The sequence below is a fragment of the Phaseolus vulgaris genome, chromosome 8 (genome assembly GCF_051622355.1).
Source record: "Phaseolus vulgaris cultivar YP4 chromosome 8, ASM5162235v1, whole genome shotgun sequence".
Lineage (NCBI taxonomy): Eukaryota > Viridiplantae > Streptophyta > Magnoliopsida > Fabales > Fabaceae > Phaseolus > Phaseolus vulgaris.
This window is the reverse complement of record NC_143505.1, coordinates 25635638-25661379: the sequence shown is the minus strand read 5'-3', so window position 1 is coordinate 25661379 and position 25742 is coordinate 25635638.

The following is a 25742-nucleotide window of genomic DNA, read 5'->3' as shown; positions in this document are numbered from 1 at the left end:
CCTTCATAATCTGCTTCTCCTTCGTCTTCGGCGATGTGCTTATTCTGGCGATCTCCGACTGCTTGGTCGCCTGAGTCTACATCTGGCGACTTCATCTTCAACCTGGCGATCGCCTATTCTGGTAAACTGGAAATCGGAACACGCCAACTTAACAATCGGCGACCACACGTGCCTCCCGACTTCCTTCCTATCTACCAACCTGGCGCCTTGTCAACACGCCTACACTGTAGCAGGATGCCACGTCATCAGGAGCATTAGTCAATTTTTCTTTTAAAGTATCAAAAGCATTTTGTTGTGCTTCTCCCCAATGAAAGACCACATCCTTTTTCACTATGTCATTGAGTGGTGCGGCAATGGTACCAAAGTTTGGGACAAATCTTCTATAGAAAGAAGCTAGTCCATGAAAACTTCGGACCTCATTCAAAGATTTTGGTGTAGGCCAATTTTGAATGGCCACCACCTTTGCTTTGTCCACATGGACCCCTTTACAACTCACAACAAACCCTAGGAATTCTATATGATCAAGAGCAAACATACATTTAGCAAGGTTAGCATACAAATGTTCCTTCCTAAGGGTTTCCAAAACTTGCCTAACATGCAACCTATGGTCATTCAAAGATAAGCTATAAATGAGAATGTCATCAAAGTAAACCACAACAAACTTACCAATGAAAGGTCTAAGAACATGATGCATGAGGCGCATGAAGGTACTTGGTGCATTAGTTAAACCAAAAGGCATAACTAACCACTCATATAAACCAAAGTTGGTCTTAAAAGCCGTCTTCCATTCATCACCCGGTTTGATACGGATTTGATTGTAGCCGCTTTTAAGATCAATCTTTGAAAAGATTTTAGAACCATGTAATTCATCCAACAAATCATCTAGTCTAGGTATGGGATGCCTATACTTAATGGTTATGTTATTTATGGCCCTACAATCCGAACACATTCGCCATGTGCCATCCTTTTTTGGCACTAAGATGATAGGCATAGCACAAGGACTCATGCTATCTTGCACCCACCCTTTCTCAATCAAAGCCTCAACTTGTTGGCGAATTTCCTTGGTTTCACTTGGATTGGTCCTATATGCTGGACGATTTGGTAAAGAAGAGCCCGGTATCAAGTCAATTTGGTGCTCAATCCCTCTCAAAGGTGGAAGTCCTTTTGGAGGATCTTGAAACACATCTTTGAACTCTTCTACCAAATTTTCCAAGCAATGAGGACTATCAACAAGTGATTCTACTCTAAGAGTTCTAGGGATGGCTAAAAAAAGAGGATGATGAGCCACTATTTCCCTTTCAATGTCACGCCTAGACACAAGGAGTGTAGGCTTAGAACTCTTATCTTTTTTATTTTTTTGATCTTTTTCACTCTCCCTCTTTTTCTTCATGATAACTTGGTCCTCATGGACTTCTCTTGGAGAGAGAGATTTTAAAGTAACCTTGTGACCATGGAATTCAAAAGATAATTTTTTGGTAAAGCCATCATGTAAAACTTTTCTATCAAATTGCCAAGGCCTTCCCAAAAGAACATGATCTGGTCCTGGAGCTCAACCTCCAGGGATCTTCCCAGCTTGAAGATTTTTCCCCCGATCTCTTTCTCGAGCCACAGCTCGACGGGTTTTGGTCTGGTTTCTCTGGCGATCACCGCCCTGGCGATTCCCAGTTCTCTCGCTTCCTCAGGGCGATTCCTTGCCTCTTCTTCCTCCAGACCGGCATTCCCCTCCCCTAGCTCAGCATCCACCATCTCCACGTCTCTTCCGGCGGTCTCTTCTATTTCCGTCGACCTGGGCTTCACACCGGGAGGCGGGGTGGTTGTTACGTAACTCACCGATCTTTTGTTTTTCAGGCTATTCTCATAGCACTTCTTCGCTTCTTTCTGATCGGATTTGATGGTGATCACCACCCCCTCCATAGATGGCAACTTCACCTTCATGTGCCGGGTCGACGGTATAGCGCCTATCCTGTTGAGCGTGGGCCTTCCCAACAGGATGTTGTATGCTGAAGGAGCGTTTACAACAAGGTATTTGATTTTCTCCGTTCTCGAACCCGCCTTGTCTGTAAACGTAGTCCTCAATTCTATGTACCCCCTGACCTCCACCTGGTCACCGGCGAAACCATACAAACACCCTCCATAGGGCCTCAGCTGGTCAAGGGGCAGCTCCAACTGCGTGAAAGTCGGCCAGAACATCACGTCCGCCGAGCTTCCTTGGTCCACCAGAACCCTGTGGACCTTTCTTCCTACAGTGATCAAAGAAATTACTATGGGATCGTTGTCATGAGGCACAACGTCCCGAAGATCCTGCTTGGTGAATGTAATGTCCGCTTCCGGCGAGTGGTCTTCAAACATATCCACCGTCATCACAGACCTCGCGTACCTCTTCCTCTGTGATGCGGTGCATCCACCTCCTGAGAAACCCCCTGCAATGGTGTGGATTTCCCCGTGTGTAGGCATTTCGTGCTGCTGGGCTTCTCCACCTGCTGGTTGGGAGCTCGACGCGCCCCCCGTCCTTCTGTCCAGCAAATAGTCATTTAGGAACCCGCTCTTTACCAGATCGTCGAGCTGGTATCCTAAAGCTAAACACGAATCCACGGTGTGTCCAAAGCCCTGGTGAAACTCACACCAGGCGTCTGGCTTTGGTCCCAGCACCTTGTCGCCCACCTTCTCTGGCGCTTTCAACCTAGCAGATATATTGGGAATGGCGATCAGGTCCGCCAATCCCATGACAAACTTGTGCTTAGGCGGGCGATTGTATTCCCAGCGTGCTGGTTGCTGGCGCCCTTGGCTTCTGCCCTTGTTCTTCCTTGGATCATAAGGATGGCGAGTCCTCTGATCCCTTCTGGCCGTCGCTGTCTCTAGCACCCTCTGTGGCTGGATCCTGGTCTGGGCACGTGGCCTAGCGAGAGCCACGCTTCCTCTCTTCTCGGCGACCTCGCTCTCATCGACGATGTGGGCCACCGCAAGTCGCCTAACCTCAGCAAAGGTGGGGGTTGAGCCCTGATCAGTGCCTCGCAGAATGGTCCTGGTAGCACGCCCTTCTTAAATGCATATACCAGCGTTTCCTCATCTTTGGCCGGCGATCTGACCATCTGCGCCCCAAAGCGATTCAGGTAGTCCCTAAGGGACTCTCCCTGGTACTGCCTTATATCAAACAAATCGTAAGACACCCTGGGTGGTGCCTTATTCACGATGTACTGCTCGACGAAAATCTTCGAGAACTGTTGGAAGTTGGTAATGTGACCGTTAGGCAGGCTCACAAACCATTCCAGCGCCGTTCCCTGGAGTGTGCTCACGAACATCTTGCAGTATACGGCGTCTGATGAGATGAGCTTCAGGATCCTCCACGGCAGTGAAAACAGCCTTAACAGGAACCACACTCGCAGGAATAGGCGTGTCAGTAATCGCCTGATCGAAAGGCATAGGAAAAACACGAGGTGGCGACAACGGAGCGACCTCTTCAGCAATAGAACGCCCTTGCTGCTCCTGAAGAGCTTGACGTAGCTCTTCAGTCACCTTGCTGAGCTCATCATTCCTGGCCCGAGAGGCGGCCAGGTCCTCATGCATTCTCGCCTGTTCTATGCGCGTGGCTTCCACAGTTGCCTGCAACGAACGCATAATCTCTACCATCTGCGCCATGGTCATGGCAGCGACGGGCGCAACTGGACTTGAACGATTGCTTCTCATTTTTCTCATGAAACTTGGCGAATCACAGAATGCAGCGAACAACACTTACTTCAGCTACGATCGATTCAGCGATCAATCGGTAAAACCTCGCAAAACTTCGCAAGAAACTCAAGAACACAGCGAACCTCCACAGAAACCTGCAACCCCACCAGAAACCACCGCTTCTCCCACGACAAACCAAACGAGCCAAAGAACTCAAACTTCACCGAACAAAAACCCAAACGAACGGTGGAAAACGCGAAATCACCGAACAAATCTCAAACGAACAGCGAACAGTGGTTGCACCAGCACACAACCACGCAGAAAACGACGAAAACCTCCAAGAACTCACGCTGTGGATGGGAACAGATTTTACACGGCCCCACGGTGGGCGCCTGATGATCCTTCCAGTTGACCGGGACGCAAGAACCTTGCCTCGTCAAACCTGGATCGACTTCTGCGCCGTGTTAGCCTCCTTCCTTCACCGCGATTCACCTCAAGAACCTGCAAAAGACAGAACGGCGCTGCTGCGGCCGATCACGCTCCGACGCCCAAGTCAGCGGCTGAACCACCAAATACTAAGAGAAAACTCAAGAACTCTAAGGAACCGTGCAAAAATTCTCTCTCAGCGTACTCAAGACTCGCAAGCGTAAAGAAACAATCTAAACGTGCGTCCCTCGGAAGTTCGTTAGAATGTCTTATATACCTGTGCACTTTCTCTCTCTTGACAGTTACACATCTGGACACGTGGCTCGCATCCAACTGTACACGTGTCAACATCTGGAGCATCCTTGACTTGGGCGCCACTTCTTACTCTTCAAGCTTTTGGCTAAGTTACTTATGCATGACACAACTCAGTGCATAGCTGCCTTGGAGCGTGATCTCTTATGAGTGGCGAGTTCGGGTGCCTTCGTACACACCTTCCCTGTGGTCTCGCCGGCCGCCTTCATGATCTGCTTTACTTGCCTCACCGTGTATGTTCAGGTAAGCCGTCTCCCGACCTCATCCTCTGGCTAGCTATGAAATGACTACCAGACTTCATCTTCGGCGATGTCCTTGTTTCGGCAATCTCTAACCACCACGTGGTCGTAGGTTCGCATCTGGCGACTTCATCTCAAACCCGGTGACCGCCGGTTTAGGTATGCTAGAGACCGGGCACACGCCTACAAAATAGCTCGATACCACGTTATCACTTCCGACTACCAGGACGGTACAATTATACAGAACATTCACTTTCTTATAGTTTCCTAGGTTATAAAACCTTAGATTGTAAATGAAAGAAGTATTCAACATATCAAAACACAATTTTAACACATGAAATTGTTTTTCAAAGATATCATAAGTGTTTCAATCAATGAATAGACAATACATTGTAAAAGAAGTATTAAACATATCAAAATACAATTTGAACACATGAAATGGTTTTTCAAGGGTATCCTAGGTGTTTGAATCAATTAATAGACCTTAGAACATACGAAAACACAATTTTAACACATGAAATTGTTTTTCAAAGATATTCATCAGTGTTTCAATCAATTAATAGACTAAGATTGTAAAAGAAATATTAAACATATCAAAACATAAGTTTAAAACATGGAATTGGTTTCAAAGATATCATAAGTGTTTTCAATCAATTAATAGCGAAAAGAAAAGAACAAGTTGCAAACATTTAGTTAAGTAATACGCTTGTTTTCAATAGTTAAGATACTTTTAAATTATTATTATACAGAACATTCACTTTCTTATAGTTTCCTAGGGTATAAAACCTTAGATTGTAAATGAAAAAAGTATTAAACATATCAAAACACAACTTTAACACATGAAATTGTTTCTCAAAGATATGATAAATGTTTCAATCAATGAATAGACCTTAGATTGTAAAAGAAGTATTCAACATATCAAAATACAATTTGAACACATGAAATGGTTTTTCAAGGGTATCCTAGGTGTTTGAATCAATTAATAGACCTTAGAACATACGAAAACACAATTTTAACACATGAAATTGGTTTTCAAAGATATTCATAAGTGTTTCGATCAATTAATAGACTAAGATTGTAAAAGAAATATTAAACATATCAAAACACAAGTTTAACACATGGAATTGGGTTTCAAAGATATAATAAGTGTTATCAATCAATTAATAGCGAAAAGAAAATAACAAGTTGCAAACATTTAGTTATGTAATACGCTTGTTTTCAATAGTTAAGATACTTTTAAACTATTATTATAAAGAACATTCACTTTCCTATAGTTTCCTAGGTTATAAAACCTTAAATTGTAAATGAAAGAAGTATTAAACATATCAAAACACAATTTTAACACATGAAATTGTTTTTCAAAGATATCATAAGTGTTTCAATCAATGAATAGACCTTAGATTTTAAAAGAAGTATTAAACATATCAAAATACAATTGGAACACATGAAATGGTTTTTCAAGGGTATCCTAGGTGTTTGAATCAATTAATAGACCTTAGAACATACGGAAACACAATTTTAACACATGAAATTGTTTTTCAAAGATATTCATAAGTGTTTCAATCAATTAATAGACTAAGATTGTAAAAGAAATATTAAACATGTCAAAATACAATTTTAACACATGGAAATGGTTTTCAAAGATATCATAAGTGTTTTCAATCAATTAATAGCGAAAAGAAAAGAACAAGTTGCAAACATTTAGTTAAGTAATACGCTTGTTCTCAATAGTTAAGATACTTTTAAATTATTATTATACAGAACATTCACTTTCTTATAGTTTCCTAGGTTTTAAAATCTTAGATTATAAATGAAAGAAGTATTAAACATATCAAAACACAATTTTAACACATGAAATTGTTTCTCAAAGATATGATAAGTGTTTCAATCAACGAATAGACCTTAGATTGTAAAAGAAGTATTCAACATATCAAAATACAATTTGAACACATGAAATGGTTTTTCCAGGGTATCCTAGGTGTTTGAATCAATTAATAGACCTTAGAACATACGAAAACACAATTTTAACACATGAAATTGGTTTTCAAAGATATTCATAAGTGTTTCAATCAATTAATAGACTAAGATTGTAAAAGAAATATTAAACATATCAAAACACAAGTTTAACACATGGAATTGGGTTTCAAAGATATAATAAGTGTTATCAATCAATTAATAGCGAAAAGAAAATAACAAGTTGCAAACATTTAGTTATGTAATACGCTTGTTTTCAATAGTTAAGATACTTTTAAACTATTATTATAAAGAACATTCACTTTCCTATAGTTTCCTAGGTTATAAAACCTTAAATTGTAAATGAAAGAAGTATTAAACATATCAAAACACAATTTTAACACATGAAATTGTTTTTCAAAGATATCATAAGTGTTTCAATCAATGAATAGACCATACATTGTAAAAGAAGTATTAAACATATCAAAATACAATTGGAACACATGAAATGGTTTTTCAAGGGTATCTTAGGGGTTTCAATCAATTAATAGACCTTAGAACATACGGAAACACAATTTTAACACATGAAATTGTTTTTCAAAGATATTCATAAGTGTTTCAATCAATTAATAGACTAAGATTGTAAAAGAAATATTAAACATGTCAAAATACAATTTTAACACATGGAAATGGTTTTCAAAGATATCATAAGTGTTTTCAATCAATTAATAGCGAAAAGAAAAGAACAAGTTGCAAACATTTAGTTAAGTAATACGCTTGTTCTCAATAGTTAAGATACTTTTAAATTATTATTATACAGAACATTCACTTTCTTATAGTTTCCTAGGTTATAAAACCTTAGATTGTGAATGAAAGAAGTATTAAACATATCAAAACACAATTTTAACACATGAAATTGTTTCTCAAAGATATGATAAGTGTTTCAATCAACAAATAGACCTTAGATTGTAAAAGAAGTATTCAATATATCAAAATACAATTTGAACACATGAAATGGTTTTTCAAGGGTATCCTAGGTGTTTGAATCAATTAATAGACCTTAGAACATACGAAAACACAATTTTAACACATGAAATTGGTTTTCAAAGATATTCATAAGTGTTTCAATCAATTAATAGACTAAGATTGTAAAAGAAATATTAAACATATCAAAACACAAGTTTAACACATGGAATTGGGTTTCAAAGATATAATAAGTGTTATCAATCAATTAATAGCGAAAAGAAAATAACAAGTTGCAAACATTTAGTTATGTAATACGCTTGTTTTCAATAGTTAAGATACTTTTAAACTATTATTATAAAGAACATTCACTTTCCTATAGTTTCCTAGGTTATAAAACCTTAAATCGTAAATGAAAGAAGTATTAAACATATCAAAACACAATTTTAACACATGAAATTGTTTTTCAAAGATATCATAAGTGTTTCAATCAATGAATAGACCTTAAATTTTAAAAGAAGTATTAAACATATCAAAATACAATTGGAACACATGAAATGGTTTTTCAAGGGTATCCTAGGTGTTTCAATCAATTAATAGACCTTAGAACATACGGAAACACAATTTTAACACATGAAATTGTTTTTCAAAGATATTCATAAGTGTTTCAATCAATTAATAGACTAAGATTGTAAAAGAAATATTAAACATGTCAAAATACAATTTTAACACATGGAAATGGTTTTCAAAGATATCATAAGTGTTTTCAATCAATTAATAGCGAAAAGAAACGAAGAAGTTGCAAACATTTAGTTAAGTAATACGCTTGTTCTCAATAGTTAAGATACTTTTAAATTATTATTATACAGAACATTCACTTTCTTATAGTTTCCTAGGTTTTAAAATCTTAGATTATAAATGAAAGAAGTATTAAACATATCAAAACACAATTTTAACACATGAAATTGTTTCTCAAAGATATGATAAGTGTTTCAATCAACGAATAGACCTTAGATTGTAAAAGAAGTATTCAACATATCAAAATACAATTTGAACACATGAAATGGTTTTTCAAGGGTATCCTAGGTGTTTGAATCAATTAATAGACCTTCGAACATACGAAAACACAATTTTAACACATGAAATTGGTTTTCAAAGATATTCATAAGTGTTTCAATCAATTAATAGACTAAGATTGTAAAAGAAATATTAAACATATCAAAACACAAGTTTAACACATGGAATTGGGTTTCAAAGATATAATTAGTGTTATCAATCAATTAATAGCGAAAAGAAAATAACAAGTTGCAAACATTTAGTTAAGTAATACGCTTGTTTTCAATAGTTAAGATACTTTTAAACTATTATTATAAAGAACATTCACTTTCCTATAGTTTCCTAGGTTATAAAACCTTAGATTGTAAATGAAAGAAGTATTAAACATATCAAAACACAATTTTAACACATTAAATTGTTTTTCAAAGATATCATAAGTGTTTCAATCAATGAATAGACCTTAGATTGTAAAAGAAATATTAAACATTTCAAAATACAATTTGAACACATGAAATGGTTTTTCAAGGGTATCCTAGGTGTTTGAATCAATTAATAGACCTTAGAACATACGAAAACACAATTTTAACACATGAAATTGTTTTTCCAAGATATTCATCAGTGTTTCAATCAATTAATAGACTAAGATTGTAAAAGAAATATTAAACATATCAAAACATAATTTTAAAACATGGAATTGTTTTTCAAAGATATCATAAGTGTTTTCAATCAATTAATAGCGAAAAGAAAATAACAAGTTGCAAACATTTAGTTAAGTAATACGCTTGTTTTCAATAGTTAAGAAACTTTTAAACTATTATTATAGAGAACATTCACTTTCCTATAGTTTCCTAGTTTATAAAACCTTACATTGTAAATTGAAGATGAATTAAACATATCAAAACACAATTTTAACACATGAAACTGTTTTTCAAAGATATCATAAGTGTTTCAATCAATGAATAGACCTGAGATTGTAAAAGAAGTATTAAACATATCAAAATACAATTTGAACACATGAAATGGTTTTTCAAGGGTATCCTAGGTGTTTGAATCAATTAATAGACCTTAGAACATACGAAAACACAATTTTAACACATGAAATTGGTTTTTAAAGATATTCATAAGTGTTTCAATCAATTAATAGACTAAGATTGTAAAAGAAATATTAAACATATCAAAATACAAGTTTAACACATGGAAATGGTTTTCAGAGATATCATAAGTGTTTTCAATCAATTAATAGCGAAAAGAAAAGAACAAGTTGCAAACATTTAGTTAAGTAATACGCTTGTTTTCAATAGTTAAGATACTTTTAAATTATTATTATACACAACATTCATTTTCTTATAGTTTCCTAGGTTATAAAACCTTAGATTGTAAATGAAAGAAGTATTAAACATATCAAAACACAATTTTAACACATGAAATTGTTTTTCAAAGATATCATAAGTGTTTCAATCAATGAATAGACCTTAGATTTTAAAAGAAGTATTAAACATATCAAAATACAATTGGAACACATGAAATTGTTTTTCAAGGGTATCCTAGGTGTTTGAATCAATTAATAGACCTTAGAACATACGGAAACACAATTTTAACACATGAAATTGTTTTTCAAAGATATTCATAAGTGTTTCAATCAATTAATAGACTAAGATTGTAAAAGAAATATTAAACATATCAAAACATAAGTTTAAAACATGGAATTGGTTTCAAAGATATCATAAGTGTTTTCAATTAATTAATAGCGAAAAGAAAAGAACAAGTTGCAAACATTTAGTTAAGTAATACGCTTGTTTTCAATAGTTAAGATACTTTTAAACTATTATTATACAGAAGATTCACTTTCTTATAGTTTCCTAGGTTATAAAACCTTAGATTGTAAATGAAAGAAGTATTAAACATATCAAAACACAATTTTAACACATGAAATTGTTTTTCAAAGATATCATAAGTGTTTCAATCAATGAATAGACCATACATTGTAAAAGAAGTATTAAACATATCAAAATACAATTTGAACACATGAAATGGTTTTTCAAGGGTATCCTAGGTGTTTGAATCAATTAATAGACCTTAGAACATACGAAAACACAATTTTAACACATGAAATTGTTTTTCAAAGATATTCATCAGTGTTTCAATCAATTAATAGACTAAGATTGTAAAAGAAATATTAAACATATCAAAACATAAGTTTAAAACATGGAATTGGTTTCAAAGATATCATAAGTGTTTTCAATCAATTAATAGCGAAAAGAAAAGAACAAGTTGCAAACATTTAGTTAAGTAATACGCTTGTTCTCAATAGTTAAGATACTTTTCAATTATTATTATACAGAACATTCACTTTCTTATAGTTTCCTAGGTTTTAAAATCTTAGATTATAAATGAAAGAAGTATTAAACATATCAAAACACAATTTTAACACATGAAATTGTTTCTCAAAGATATGATAAGTGTTTCAATCAACGAATAGACCTTAGATTGTAAAAGAAGTATTCAACATATCAAAATACAATTTGAACACATGAAATGGTTTTTCAAGGGTATCCTAGGTGTTTGAATCAATTAATAGACCTTAGAACATACGAAAACACAATTTTAACACATGAAATTGGTTTTCAAAGATATTCATAAGTGTTTCAATCAATTAATAGACTAAGATTGTAAAAGAAATATTAAACATATCAAAACACAAGTTTAACACATGGAATTGGGTTTCAAAGATATAATAAGTGTTATCAATCAATTAATAGCGAAAAGAAAATAACAAGTTGCAAACATTTAGTTATGTAATACGCTTGTTTTCAATAGTTAAGATACTTTTAAACTATTATTATAAAGAACATTCACTTTCCTATAGTTTCCTAGGTTATAAAACCTTAAATTGTAAATGAAAGAAGTATTAAACATATCAAAACACAATTTTAACACATGAAATTGTTTTTCAAAGATATCATAAGTGTTTCAATCAATGAATAGACCATACATTGTAATAGAAGTATTAAACATATCAAAATACAATTGGAACACATGAAATGGTTTTTCAAGGGTATCCTAGGTGTTTGAATCAATTAATAGACTTTAGAACATACGGAAACACAATTTTAACACATGAAATTGTTTTTCAAAGATATTCATAAGTGTTTCAATCAATTAATAGACTAAGATTGTAAAAGAAATATTAAACATGTCAAAATACAATTTTAACACATGGAAATGGTTTTCAAAGATATCATAAGTGTTTTCAATCAATTAATAGCGAAAAGAAAAGAACAAGTTGCAAACATTTAGTTAAGTAATACGCTTGTTCTCAATAGTTAAGATACTTTTAAATTATTATTATACAGAACATTCACTTTCTTATAGTTTCCTAGGTTTTAAAATCTTAGATTATAAATGAAAGAAGTATTAAACATATCAAAACACAATTTTAACACATGAAATTGTTTCTCAAAGATATGATAAGTGTTTCAATCAACGAATAGACCTTAGATTGTAAAAGAAGTATTCAATATATCAAAATACAATTTGAACACATGAAATGGTTTTTCAAGGGTATCCTAGGTGTTTGAATCAATTAATAGACCTTAGAACATACGAAAACACAATTTTAACACATGAAATTGGTTTTCAAAGATATTCATAAGTGTTTCAATCAATTAATAGACTAAGATTGTAAAAGAAATATTAAACATATCAAAACACAAGTTTAACACATGGAATTGGGTTTCAAAGATATAATAAGTGTTATCAATCAATTAATAGCGAAAAGAAAATAACAAGTTGCAAACATTTAGTTATGTAATACGCTTGTTTTCAATAGTTAAGATACTTTTAAACTATTATTATAAAGAACATTCACTTTCCTATAGTTTCCTAGGTTATAAAACCTTAAATTGTAAATGAAAGAAGTATTAAACATATCAAAACACAATTTTAACACATGAAATTGTTTTTCAAAGATATCATAAGTGTTTCAATCAATGAATAGACCTTAGATTTTAAAAGAAGTATTAAACATATCAAAATACAATTGGAACACATGAAATGGTTTTTCAAGGGTATCTTAGGTGTTTCAATCAATTAATAGACCTTAGAACATACGGAAACACAATTTTAACACATGAAATTGTTTTTCAAAGATATTCATAAGTGTTTCAATCAATTAATAGACTAAGATTGTAAAAGAAATATTAAACATGTCAAAATACAATTTTAACACATGGAAATGGTTTTCAAAGATATCATAAGTGTTTTCAATCAATTAATAGCGAAAAGAAACGAACAAGTTGCAAACATTTAGTTAAGTAATACGCTTGTTCTCAATAGTTAAGATACTTTTAAATTATTATTATACAGAACATTCACTTTCTTATAGTTTCCTAGGTTTTAAAATCTTAGATTATAAATGAAAGAAGTATTAAACATATCAAAACACAATTTTAACACATGAAATTGTTTCTCAAAGATATGATAAGTGTTTCAATCAACGAATAGACCTTAGATTGTAAAAGAAGTATTCAACATATCAAAATACAATTTGAACACATGAAATGGTTTTTCAAGGGTATCCTAGGTGTTTGAATCAATTAATAGACCTTAGAACATACGAAAACACAATTTTAACACATGAAATTGGTTTTCAAAGATATTCATAAGTGTTTCAATCAATTAATAGACTAAGATTGTAAAAGAAATATTAAACATATCAAAACACAAGTTTAACACATGGAATTGGGTTTCAAAGATATAATTAGTGTTATCAATCAATTAATAGCGAAAAGAAAATAACCAGTTGCAAACATTTAGTTAAGTAATACGCTTGTTTTCAATAGTTAAGATACTTTTAAACTATTATTATAAAGAACATTCACTTTCCTATAGTTTCCTAGGTTATAAAACCTTAGATTGTAAATGAAAGAAGTATTAAACATATCAAAACACAATTTTAACACATGAAATTGTTTTTCAAAGATATCATAAGTGTTTCAATCAATGAATAGACCATACATTGTAATAGAAGTATTAAACATATCAAAATACAATTGGAACACATGAAATGGTTTTTCAAGGGTATCCTAGGTGTTTGAATCAATTAATAGACTTTAGAACATACGGAAACACAATTTTAACACATGAAATTGTTTTTCAAAGATATTCATAAGTGTTTCAATCAATTAATAGACTAAGATTGTAAAAGAAATATTAAACATGTCAAAACATAATTTTAAAACATGGAATTGTTTTTCAAAGATATCATAAGTGTTTTCAATCAATTAATAGCGAAAAGAAAATAACAAGTTGCAAACATTTAGTTAAGTAATACGCTTGTTTTCAATAGTTAAGAAACTTTTAAACTATTATTATAAAGAACATTCACTTTCCTATAGTTTCCTAGGTTATAAAACCTTACATTGTAAATTGAAGATGTATTAAACATATCAAAACACAATTTTAACACATGAAACTGTTTTTCAAAGATATCATAAGTGTTTCAATCAATGAATAGACCTGAGATTGTAAAAGAAGTATTAAACATATCAAAATACAATTTGAACACATGAAATGGTTTTTCAAGGGTATCCTAGGGGTTTGAATCAATTAATAGACCTTAGAACATACGAAAACACAATTTTAACACATGAAATTGGTTTTTAAAGATATTCATAAGTGTTTCAATCAATTAATAGACTAAGATTGTAAAAGAAATATTAAACATATCAAAATACAATTTTAACACATGGAAATGGTTTTCAGAGATATCATAAGTGTTTTCAATCAATTAATAGCGAAAAGAAAAGAACAAGTTGCAAACATTTAGTTAAGTAATACGCTTGTTTTCAATAGTTAAGATACTTTTAAATTATTATTATACACAACATTCATTTTCTTATAGTTTCCTAGGTTATAAAACCTTAGATTGTAAATGAAAGAAGTATTAAACATATCAAAACACAATTTTAACACATGAAATTGTTTTTCAAAGATATCATAAGTGTTTCAATCAATGAATAGACCTTACATTGTAAAAGAAGTATTAAACATATCAAAATACAATTTGAACACATGAAATGGTTTTTCAAGGGTATCCTAGGTTTTTAATCAATTAATAGACCTTAGAACATACGAAAACACAATTTTAACACATGAAATTGTTTTTCAAAGATATTCATCAGTGTTTCAATCAATTAATAGACTAAGATTGTAAAAGAAATATTAAACATATCAAAACATAAGTTTAAAACATGGAATTTGTTTTCAAAGATATCATAAGTGTTTTCAATCAATTAATAGCGAAAAGAAAAGAACAAGTTGCAAACATTTAGTTAAGTAATACGCTTGTTTTCAATAGTTAAGATACTTTTAAACTATTATTATAAAGAACATTCACTTTCCTATAGTTTCCTAGGTTATAAAACCTTAAGTTGTAAATGAAAGAAGTATTAAACATATCAAAACACAATTTTAACACATGAAATTGTTTTTCAAAGATATCATAAGTGTTTCAATCAATGAATAGACCTTAGATTTTAAAAGAAGTATTAAACATATCAAAATACAATTGGAACACATGAAATGGTTTTTCAAGGGTATCCTAGGTGTTTGAATCAATTAATAGACCTTAGAACATACGGAAACACAATTTTAACACATGAAATTGTTTTTCAAAGATATTCATAAGTGTTTCAATCAATTAATAGACTAAGATTGTAAAAGAAATATTAAACATATCAAAACACAAGTTTAACACATGGAATTGGGTTTCAACGATATCATAAGTGTTTTCAATCAATTTATAGTGAAAAGAAAAGAACAAGTTGCAAACATTTAGTTAAGTAATACGCTTGTTTTCAATAGTTAAGATACTTTTAAACTATTATTATACAGAACATTCACTTTCCTATAGTTTCCTAGGTTATAAAACCTTAGATTGTAAATGAAAGAAGTATTAAACATATCAAAACAGAATTTTAACACATGAAATTGTTTTTCAAAGATATCATAAGTGTTTCAATCAATTAATAGACCTTAGATTTTAAAAGAAGTATTAAACATATCAAAATACAATTGGAACACATGAAATGGTTTTTCTAGGGTATCCTAGGTGTTTGAATCAATTAATAGACCTTAGAACATACGGAAACACAATTTTAACACATGAAATTGTTTTTCAAAGATATTCATAAGTGTTTCAATCAATTAATAGACTAAGATTGTAAAAGAAATATTAAACATATCAAAATACAATTTTAACACATGGAAATGGTTTTCAAAGATATCATAAGTGTTTTCAATCAATTAATAGCGAAAAGAAAAGAACAAGTTGCAAACATTTAGTTAAGTAATACGCTTGTTCTCAATAGTTAAGATACTTTTAAATTATTATTATACAGAACATTCACTTTCTTATAGTTTCCTAGGTTATAAAACCTTAGATTGTGAATGAAATAAGTATTAAACATATCAAAACACAATTTTAACACATGAAATTGTTTCTCAAAGATATGATAAGTGTTTCAATCAACGAATAGACCTTAGGTTGTAAAAGAAGTATTTAACATATCAAAATACAATTTGAACACATGAAATGGTTTTTCAAGGGTATCCTAGGTGTTTGAATCAATTAATAGACCTTAGAACATACGAAAACACAATTTTAACACATGAAATTGGTTTTCAAAGATATTCATAAGTGTTTCAATCAATTAATAGACTAAGATTGTAAAAGAAATATTAAACATATCAAAACACAAGTTTAACACATGGAATTGTTTTTCAAAGATATCATAAGTGTTTTCAATCAATTAATAGCGAAAAGAAAATAACAAGTTGCAAACATTTAGTTAAGTAATACGCTTGTTTTCAATAGTTAAGAAACTTTTAAACTATTATTATAAAGAACATTCACTTTCCTATAGTTTCCTAGGTTATAAAACCTTACATTGTAAATTGAAGATGTATTAAACATATCAAAACACAATTTTAACACATGAAACTGTTTTTCAAAGATATCATAAGTGTTTCAATCAATGAATAGACCTGAGATTGTAAAAGAAGTATTAAACATATCAAAATACAATTTGAACACATGAAATGGTTTTTCAAGGGTATCCTAGGGGTTTGAATCAATTAATAGACCTGAGAACATACGAAAACACAATTTTAACACATGAAATTGGTTTTTAAAGATATTCATAAGTGTTTCAATCAATTAATAGACTAAGATTGTAAAAGAAATATTAAACATATCAAAATACAATTTTAACACATGGAAATGGTTTTCAGAGATATCATAAGTGTTTTCAATCAATTAATAGCGAAAAGAAAAGAACAAGTTGCAAACATTTAGTTAAGTAATTACCTTGTTTTCAATAGTTAAGATTATTTTAAATTATTATTATACACAACATTCATTTTCTTATAGTTTTCTAGGTTATAAAACCTTAGATTGTAAATGAAAGAAGTATTAAACATATCAAAACACAATTTTAACACATGAAATTGTTTTTCAAAGATATCATAAGTGTTTCAATCAATGAATAGACCTTAGATTGTAAAAGAAGTATTAAACATATCAAAATACAATTTGAACACATGAAATGGTTTTTCAAGGGTATCCTAGGTGTTTGAATCAATTAATAGACCTTAGAACATACGAAAACACAATTTTAACACATGAAATTGTTTTTCAAAGATATTCATTAGTGTTTCAATCAATTAATAGACTAAGATTGTAAAAGAAATATTAAACATATCAAAACATAAGTTTAAAACATGGAATTTGTTTTCAAAGATATCATAAGTGTTTTCAATCAATTAATAGCGAAAAGAAAAGAACAAGTTGCAAACATTTAGTTAAGTAATACGCTTGTTTTCAATAGTTAAGATACTTTTAAACTATTATTATAAAGAACATTCACTTTCCTATAGTTTCCTAGGTTATAAAACCTTAAATTGTAAATGAAAGAAGTATTAAACATATCAAAACACAATTTTAACACATGAAATTGTTTTTCAAAGATATCATAAGTGTTTCAATAAATGAATAGACCTTAGATTTTAAAAGAAGTATTAAACATATCAAAATACAATTTGAACACATGAAATGGTTTTTCAAGGGTATCCTAGGTGTTTGAATCAATTAATAAACCTTAGAACATACGAAAACACAATTTTAACACATGAAATTGTTTTTCAAAGATATTCATAAGTGTTTTAATCAATTAATAGACTAAGATTGTAAAAGAAATATTAAACATATCAAAATACAATTTTAACACATGGAAATGGTTTTCAAAGATATCATAAGTGTTTTCAATCAATTAATAGCGAAAAGAAAAGAACAAGTTGCAAACATTTAGTTAAGTAATACGCTTGTTCTCAATAGTTAAGATACTTTTAAATTATTATTATACAGAACATTCACTTTCTTATAGTTTCCTAGGTTATAAAACCTTAGATTGTGAATGAAAGAAGTATTAAACATATCAAAACACAATTTTAACACATGAAATTGTTTCTCAAACATATGATAAGTGTTTCAATCAACGAATAGACCTTAGATTGTAAAAGAAGTATTCAACATATCAAAATACAATTTGAACACATGAAATGGTTTTTCAAGGGTATACTAGGTGTTTGAATCAATTAATAGACCTTAGAACATACGAAAACACAATTTTAACACATGAAATTGTTTTTCAAAGATATTCCCTCAGTGTTTCAATCAATTAATAGACTAAGATTGTAAAAGAAATATTAAACATATCAAAACATAATTTTAAAACATGGAATTGTTTTTCAAAGATATCATAAGTGTTTTCAATCAATTAATAGCGAAAAGAAAATAACAAGTTGCAAACATTTAGTTAAGTAATACCCTTGTTTTCAATAGTTAAGATACTTTTAAACTATTATTATAAAGAACATTCACTTTCCTATAGTTTCCAAGGTTATAAAACCTTACATTGTAAATTGAAGATGTATTAAACATATCAAAACACAATTTTAACACATGAAATTGTTTTTCAAAGATATCATAAGTGTTTCAATCAATGAATAGACCTTAGATTGTAAAAGAAGTATTAAACATATCAAAATACAATCTGAACACATGAAATGGTTTTTCAAGGGTATCCTAGGTGTTTCAATCAATTAATAGACCTTAGAACATACGAAAACACAATTTTAACACATGAAATTGTTTTTCAAAGATATTCATCAGTGTTTCAATCAATTAATAGACTAAGATTGTAAAAGAAATATTAAACATATCAAAACATAATTTTAAAACATGGAATTGTTTTTCAAAGATATCATAAGTGTTTTCAATCAATTAATAGCGAAAAGAAAATAACAAGTTGCAAACATTTAGTTAAGTAATACGCTTGTTTTCAATAGTTAAGATACTTTTAAACTATTATTATAAAGAACATTCACTTTCCTATAGTTTCCTAGGTTATAAAACCTTACATTGTTAATTGAAGATGTATTAAACCTATCAAAACACAATTTTAACACATGAAATTGTTTTTCAAAGATATCATAAGTGTTTCAATCAATGAATAAACCTTAGATTGTAAAAGAAGTATTAAATATATCAAAATACAATTTGAACACATGAAATGGTTTTTCAAGGGTATCCTAGGTGTTTGAATCAATTAATAGACCTTAGAACATACGAAAACACAATTTTAACACATGAAAATGGTTTTCAAAGATATTCATAAGTGTTTCATTCAATTAATAGACTAAGATTGTAAAAGAAATATTAAACATATCAAAACACAAGTTTAACACATGGAATTGGGTTTCAACGATATCATAAGTGTTTTCAATCAATTTATAGTGAAAAGAAAAGAACAAGTTGCAAACATTTAGTTAAGTAATACGCTTGTTTTCAATAGTTAAGATACTTTTAAACTATTATTATACAGAACATTCACTTTCTTATAGTTTCCTAGGTTATAAAACCTTAGATTGTAAATGAAAGAAGTATTAAACATATCAAAACACAATTTTAACACATGAAATTGTTTTTCAAAGATATCATAAGTGTTTCAATCAATGAATAGACCTTAGATTGTAAAAGAAATATTAAACATTTCAAAATACAATTTGAACACATGAAATGGTTTTTCAAGGGTATCCTAGGTGTGTGAATCAATTAATAGACCTTAGAACATACGAAAACACAATTTTAACACATGAAATTGTTTTTCAAAGATATTCATCAGTGTTTCAATCAATTAATAGACTAAGATTGTAAAAGAAATATTAAACATATCAAAACATAATTTTAAAACATGGAATTGTTTTTCAAAGATATCATAAGTGTTTTCAATCAATTAATAGCGAAAAGAAAATAACAAGTTGCAAACATTTAGTTAAGTAATACGCTTGTTTTCAATAGTTAAGAAACTTTTAAACTATTATTATAAAGAACATTCACTTTCCTATAGTTTCCTAGGTTATAAAACCTTACATTGTAAATTGAAGATGTATTAAACATATCAAAACACAATTTTAACACATGAAACTGTTTTTCAAAGATATCATAAGTGTTTCAATCAATGAATAGACCTGAGATTGTAAAAGAAGTATTAAACATATCAAAATACAATTTGAACACATGAAATGGTTTTTCAAGGGTATCCTAGGGGTTTGAATCAATTAATAGACCTTAGAACATACGAAAACACAATTTTAACACATGAAATTGGTTTTTAAAGATATTCATAAGTGTTTCAATCAATTAATAGACTAAGATTGTAAAAGAAATATTAAACATATCAAAATACAATTTTAACACATGGAAATGGTTTTCAGAGATATCATAAGTGTTTTCAATCAATTAATAGCGAAAAGAAAAGAACAAGTTGCAAACATTTAGTTAAGTAATTACCTTGTTTTCAATAGTTAAGATACTTTTAAATTATTATTATACACAACATTCATTTTCTTATAGTTTCCTAGGTTATAAAACCTTAGATTGTAAATGAAAGAAGTATTAAACATATCAAAACACAATTTTAACACATGAAATTGTTTTTCAAAGATATCATAAGTGTTTCAATCAATGAATAGACCTTAGATTGTAAAAGAAGTATTAAAAATATCAAAATACAATTTGAACACATGAAATGGTTTTTCAAGGGTATCCTAGGTGTTTGAATCAATTAATAGACCTTAGAACATACGAAAACACAATTTTAACACATGAAATTGTTTTTCAAAGATATTCATCAGTGTTTCAATCAATTAATAGACTAAGATTGTAAAAGAAATATTAAACATATCAAAACATAAGTTTAAAACATGGAATTTGTTTTCAAAGATATCATAAGTGTTTTCAATCAATTAATAGCGAAAAGAAAAGAACAAGTTGCAAACATTTAGTTAAGTAATACGCTTGTTTTCAATAGTTAAGATACTTTTAAACTATTATTATAAAGAACATTCACTTTCCTATAGTTTCCTAGGTTATAAAACCTTAAATTGTAAATGAAAGAAGTATTAAACATATCAAAACACAATTTTAACACATGAAATTGTTTTTCAAAGATATCATAAGTGTTTCAATAAATGAATAGACCTTAGATTTTAAAAGAAGTATTAAACATATCAAAATACAATTTGAACACATGAAATGGTTTTTCAAGGGTATCCTAGGTGTTTGAATCAATTAATAAACCTTAGAACATACGAAAACACAATTTTAACACATGAAATTGTTTTTCAAAGATATTCATAAGTGTTTTAATCAATTAATAGACTAAGATTGTAAAAGAAATATTAAACATATCAAAATACAATTTTAACACATGGAAATGGTTTTCAAAGATATCATAAGTGTTTTCAATCAATTAATAGCGAAAAGAAAAGAACAAGTTGCAAACATTTAGTTAAGTAATACGCTTGTTCTCAATAGTTAAGATACTTTTAAATTATTATTATACAGAACATTCACTTTCTTATAGTTTCCTAGGTTATAAAACCTTAGATTGTGAATGAAAGAAGTATTAAACATATCAAAACACAATTTTAACACATGAAATTGTTTCTCAAACATATGATAAGTGTTTCAATCAACGAATAGACCTTATATTGTAAAAGAAGTATTCAACATATCAAAATACAATTTGAACACATGAAATGGTTTTTCAAGGGTATACTAGGTGTTTGAATCAATTAATAGACCTTAGAACATACGAAAACACAATTTTAACACATGAAATTGTTTTTCAAAGATATTCCCTCAGTGTTTCAATCAATTAATAGACTAAGATTGTAAAAGAAATATTAAACATATCAAAACATAATTTTAAAACATGGAATTGTTTTTCAAAGATATCATAAGTGTTTTCAATCAATTAATAGCGAAAAGAAAATAACAAGTTGCAAACATTTAGTTAAGTAATACCCTTGTTTTCAATAGTTAAGATACTTTTAAACTATTATTATAAAGAACATTCACTTTCCTATAGTTTCCAAGGTTATAAAACCTTACATTGTAAATTGAAGATGTATTAAACATATCAAAACACAATTTTAACACATGAAATTGTTTTTCAAAGATATCATAAGTGTTTCAATCAATGAATAGACCTTAGATTGTAAAAGAAGTATTAAACATATCAAAATACAATCTGAACACATGAAATGGTTTTTCAAGGGTATCCTAGGTGTTTGAATCAATTAATAGACCTTAGAACATACGAAAACACAATTTTAACACATGAAATTGTTTTTCAAAGATACTCATCAGTGTTTCAATCAATTAATAGACTAAGATTGTAAAAGAAATATTAAACATATCAAAACATAATTTTAAAACATGGAATTGTTTTTCAAAGATATCATAAGTGATGGAGATCAAGCCCAAGAGAACATGGAGGCCACTCATCAAGCTCAAGAAGAGGTGGAGGCACAAATGGAGGATGCCCATGGAGGTCAAAGTCCACCTCAAAGGATTACAAGAAGCATGTTCAAAGCCTTGGGAGCAAGAGGACATTTATTTTCTCTTTTTGTAGTGTCTTTAGTTGAAGGTGCTTAGAGGGAAACCTTAGAAACCTCTTTTGTTATAGCATCTTTTAGGTTTTAAATAGGACCTTTAGGGGGGTGTTTTAGTAGATAGGTGTAGGTGTAGTTTTTGGGAGGTGTCATAGTAGAAAAAGGTCACACCTCCCATGTGACTTGTTTTTGGTGGGAATTTCAAATGAGTTTATTTGAAATTTCCCACCTATTTTTCAGCACCTTAGGCTATAAATAGAGGTGCTTCCTTTGTAAAATTCAGATTTGAATTTTATCTAAAGAAACTATACTCAAAATTGGAGTGAGCATTTGGAGAGCTTTGAGCTTCTTCTCTAGTCTTATCTTGAAGGACCATGGTTTCCTCAAGTGGCGGCTTCCACACTCATCTAGGAGCATCCATTCTTCTAGTGGCGTGATCATCCAACCATTCCTCCATCTTCATGAGCATTCTCTTCTCCTTCCTTTCTTCTTCTTCAATTTGTTCTTATTGCCTTGAGTTTTGAGTTGTTTTTGTTTCGGTTCCTTTAATTTTCCAGCACCTATTTTCTGTTTAGTTTTTTTAAATTCTGTTCGGTTCTTTTGTTTTGAAGTTCAATTCTGTTCGGTTTGTTCTTTTCCTTCTCCTTTGTTGATTCAATTTGACAATATTTGGTTCATCCAAATGAGTTTGGGATTTGGTACTTGTTTTGGTGAGTTCTTGATCTTAGAACTATGATCCAACTTCTAAGAAAGTGCCTCTACATTTTCCAGCTCAAGGTGATTCCTCAAAGTGTCAAGAATCTTGTTCTATGTGGCTATTGGAATCACATCAATAAGTGTTTTCAATCAATTAATAGCGAAAAGAAAATAACAAGTTGCAAACATTTAGTTAAGTAATACGCTTGTTTTCAATAGTTAAGATACTTTTAAACTATTATTATAAAGAACATTCACTTTCCTATAGTTTCCTAGGTTATAAAACCTTACATTGTTAATTGAAGATGTATTAAACCTATCAAAACACAATTTTAACACATGAAATTGTTTTTCAAAGATATCATAAGTGTTTCAATCAATGAATAAACGTTAGATTGTAAAAGAAGTATTAAATATATCAAAATACAATTTGAACACATGAAATGGTTTTTCAAGGGTATCCTAGGTGTTTGAATCAATTAATAGACCTTAGAACATACGAAAACACAATTTTAACACATGAAATTGGTTTTCAAAGATATTCATAAGTGTTTCATTCAATTAATAGACTAAGATTGTAAAAGAAATATTAAACATATCAAAACACAAGTTTAACACATGGAATTGGGTTTCAACGATATCATAAGTGTTTTCAATCAATTTATAGTGAAAAGAAAAGAACAAGTTGCAAACATTTAGTTAAGTAATACGCTTGTTTTCAATAGTTAAGATACTTTTAAACTATTATTATACAGAACATTCACTTTCTTATAGTTTCCTAGGTTATAAAACCTTAGATTGTAAATGAAAGAAGTATTAAACATATCAAAACACAATTTTAACACATGAAATTGTTTTTCAAAGATATCATAAGTGTTTCAATCAATTAATAGACCTTAGATTCTTAAGGAAGTATTAAACATATCAACATACAATTTGAACACATGAAATGGTTTTTCAAGGGTATCCTAGGTGTTTAAATCAATTAATAGACCTTAGAACATACGAAAACACAATTTTAACACATGAAATGGTTTTCAAACATATTCATCAGTGTTTCAATGAATTAATAGACTAAGATTGTAAAAGAAATATTAAACATATCAAAACACAAGTTTAACACATGGAATTGTGTTTGAAAGATATCATAAGTGTTTTCAATCAATTAATAGTGAAAAGAAAAGAACAAGTTGCAAACATTTAGTTAAGTAATACGCTTGTATTCAATAGTTAAGATACTTTTCAACTATTATTATACAGAACATTCACTTTCTTATAGTTTCCTAGGTTATAAAACCTTAGATTGTAAATGAAAGAAGTATTAAACATATCAAAACACAATTTTAACACATGAAATTGTTTTTCAAAGATATCATAAGTGTTTCAATAAATGAATAGACCTTAGATTGTAAAAGAAGTATTAAACATATCAAAATACAATTTGAACACATGAAATGGTTTTTCAAGGGTATCCTAGGTGTTTGAATCAATTAATAGACCTTAGAACATACGAAAACACAATTTTAATACATGAAATTGTTTTTCAAAGATATTCAAAAGTGTTTCAATCAATTAATAGACTAAAATTGTAAAAGAAATATTAAACATATCAAAACACAATTTTAACACATGAAATTGGTTTTCAAAGATATCATAAGTGTTTTCAATCAATTAATAGCGAAAAGAAAAGAACAAGTTGCAAACATTTAGTTAAGTAATACGCTTGTTTTCAATAGTTAAGATACTTTTAAATTATTATCATACACAACATTCATTTTCTTATAGTTTCCTAGGTTATAAAACCTTAAATTGTAAATGAAAGAAGTATTAAACATATCAAAACACAATTTTAACACATGAAATTGTTTCTCAAAGATATGATAAGTGTTTCAATCAAGGAATAGACCTTAGATTGTAAAAGAAGTATTCAACATATCAAAATACAATTTGAACACATGAAATGGTTTTTCAAGGGTATCCTAGGTGTTTGAATCAATTAATAGACCTTAGAACATACGAAAACACAATTTTAACACATGAAGTTGTTTTTCAAAGATATGCATAAGTGTTTCAATCAATTAATAGACTAAGAATGTAAAAGAAATATTAAACATATCAAAACACAATTTTAACACATGGAATTGGGTTTCAAAGATATCATAAGTGTTTTGAATCAATTAATAGCGAAAAGAAAAGAACAAGTTGCAAACATTTAGTTAAGTAATACGCTTGTTCTCAATAGTTAAGATACTTTTAAATTATTATTATACAGAACATTCACTTTCTTATAGTTTCCTAGGTTATAAAATCTTAGATTGTAAATGAAAGAAGTATTAAACATATCAAAACACAATTTTAACACATGAAATTGTTTCTCAAAGATATGATAAGTGTTTCAATCAACGAATAGAC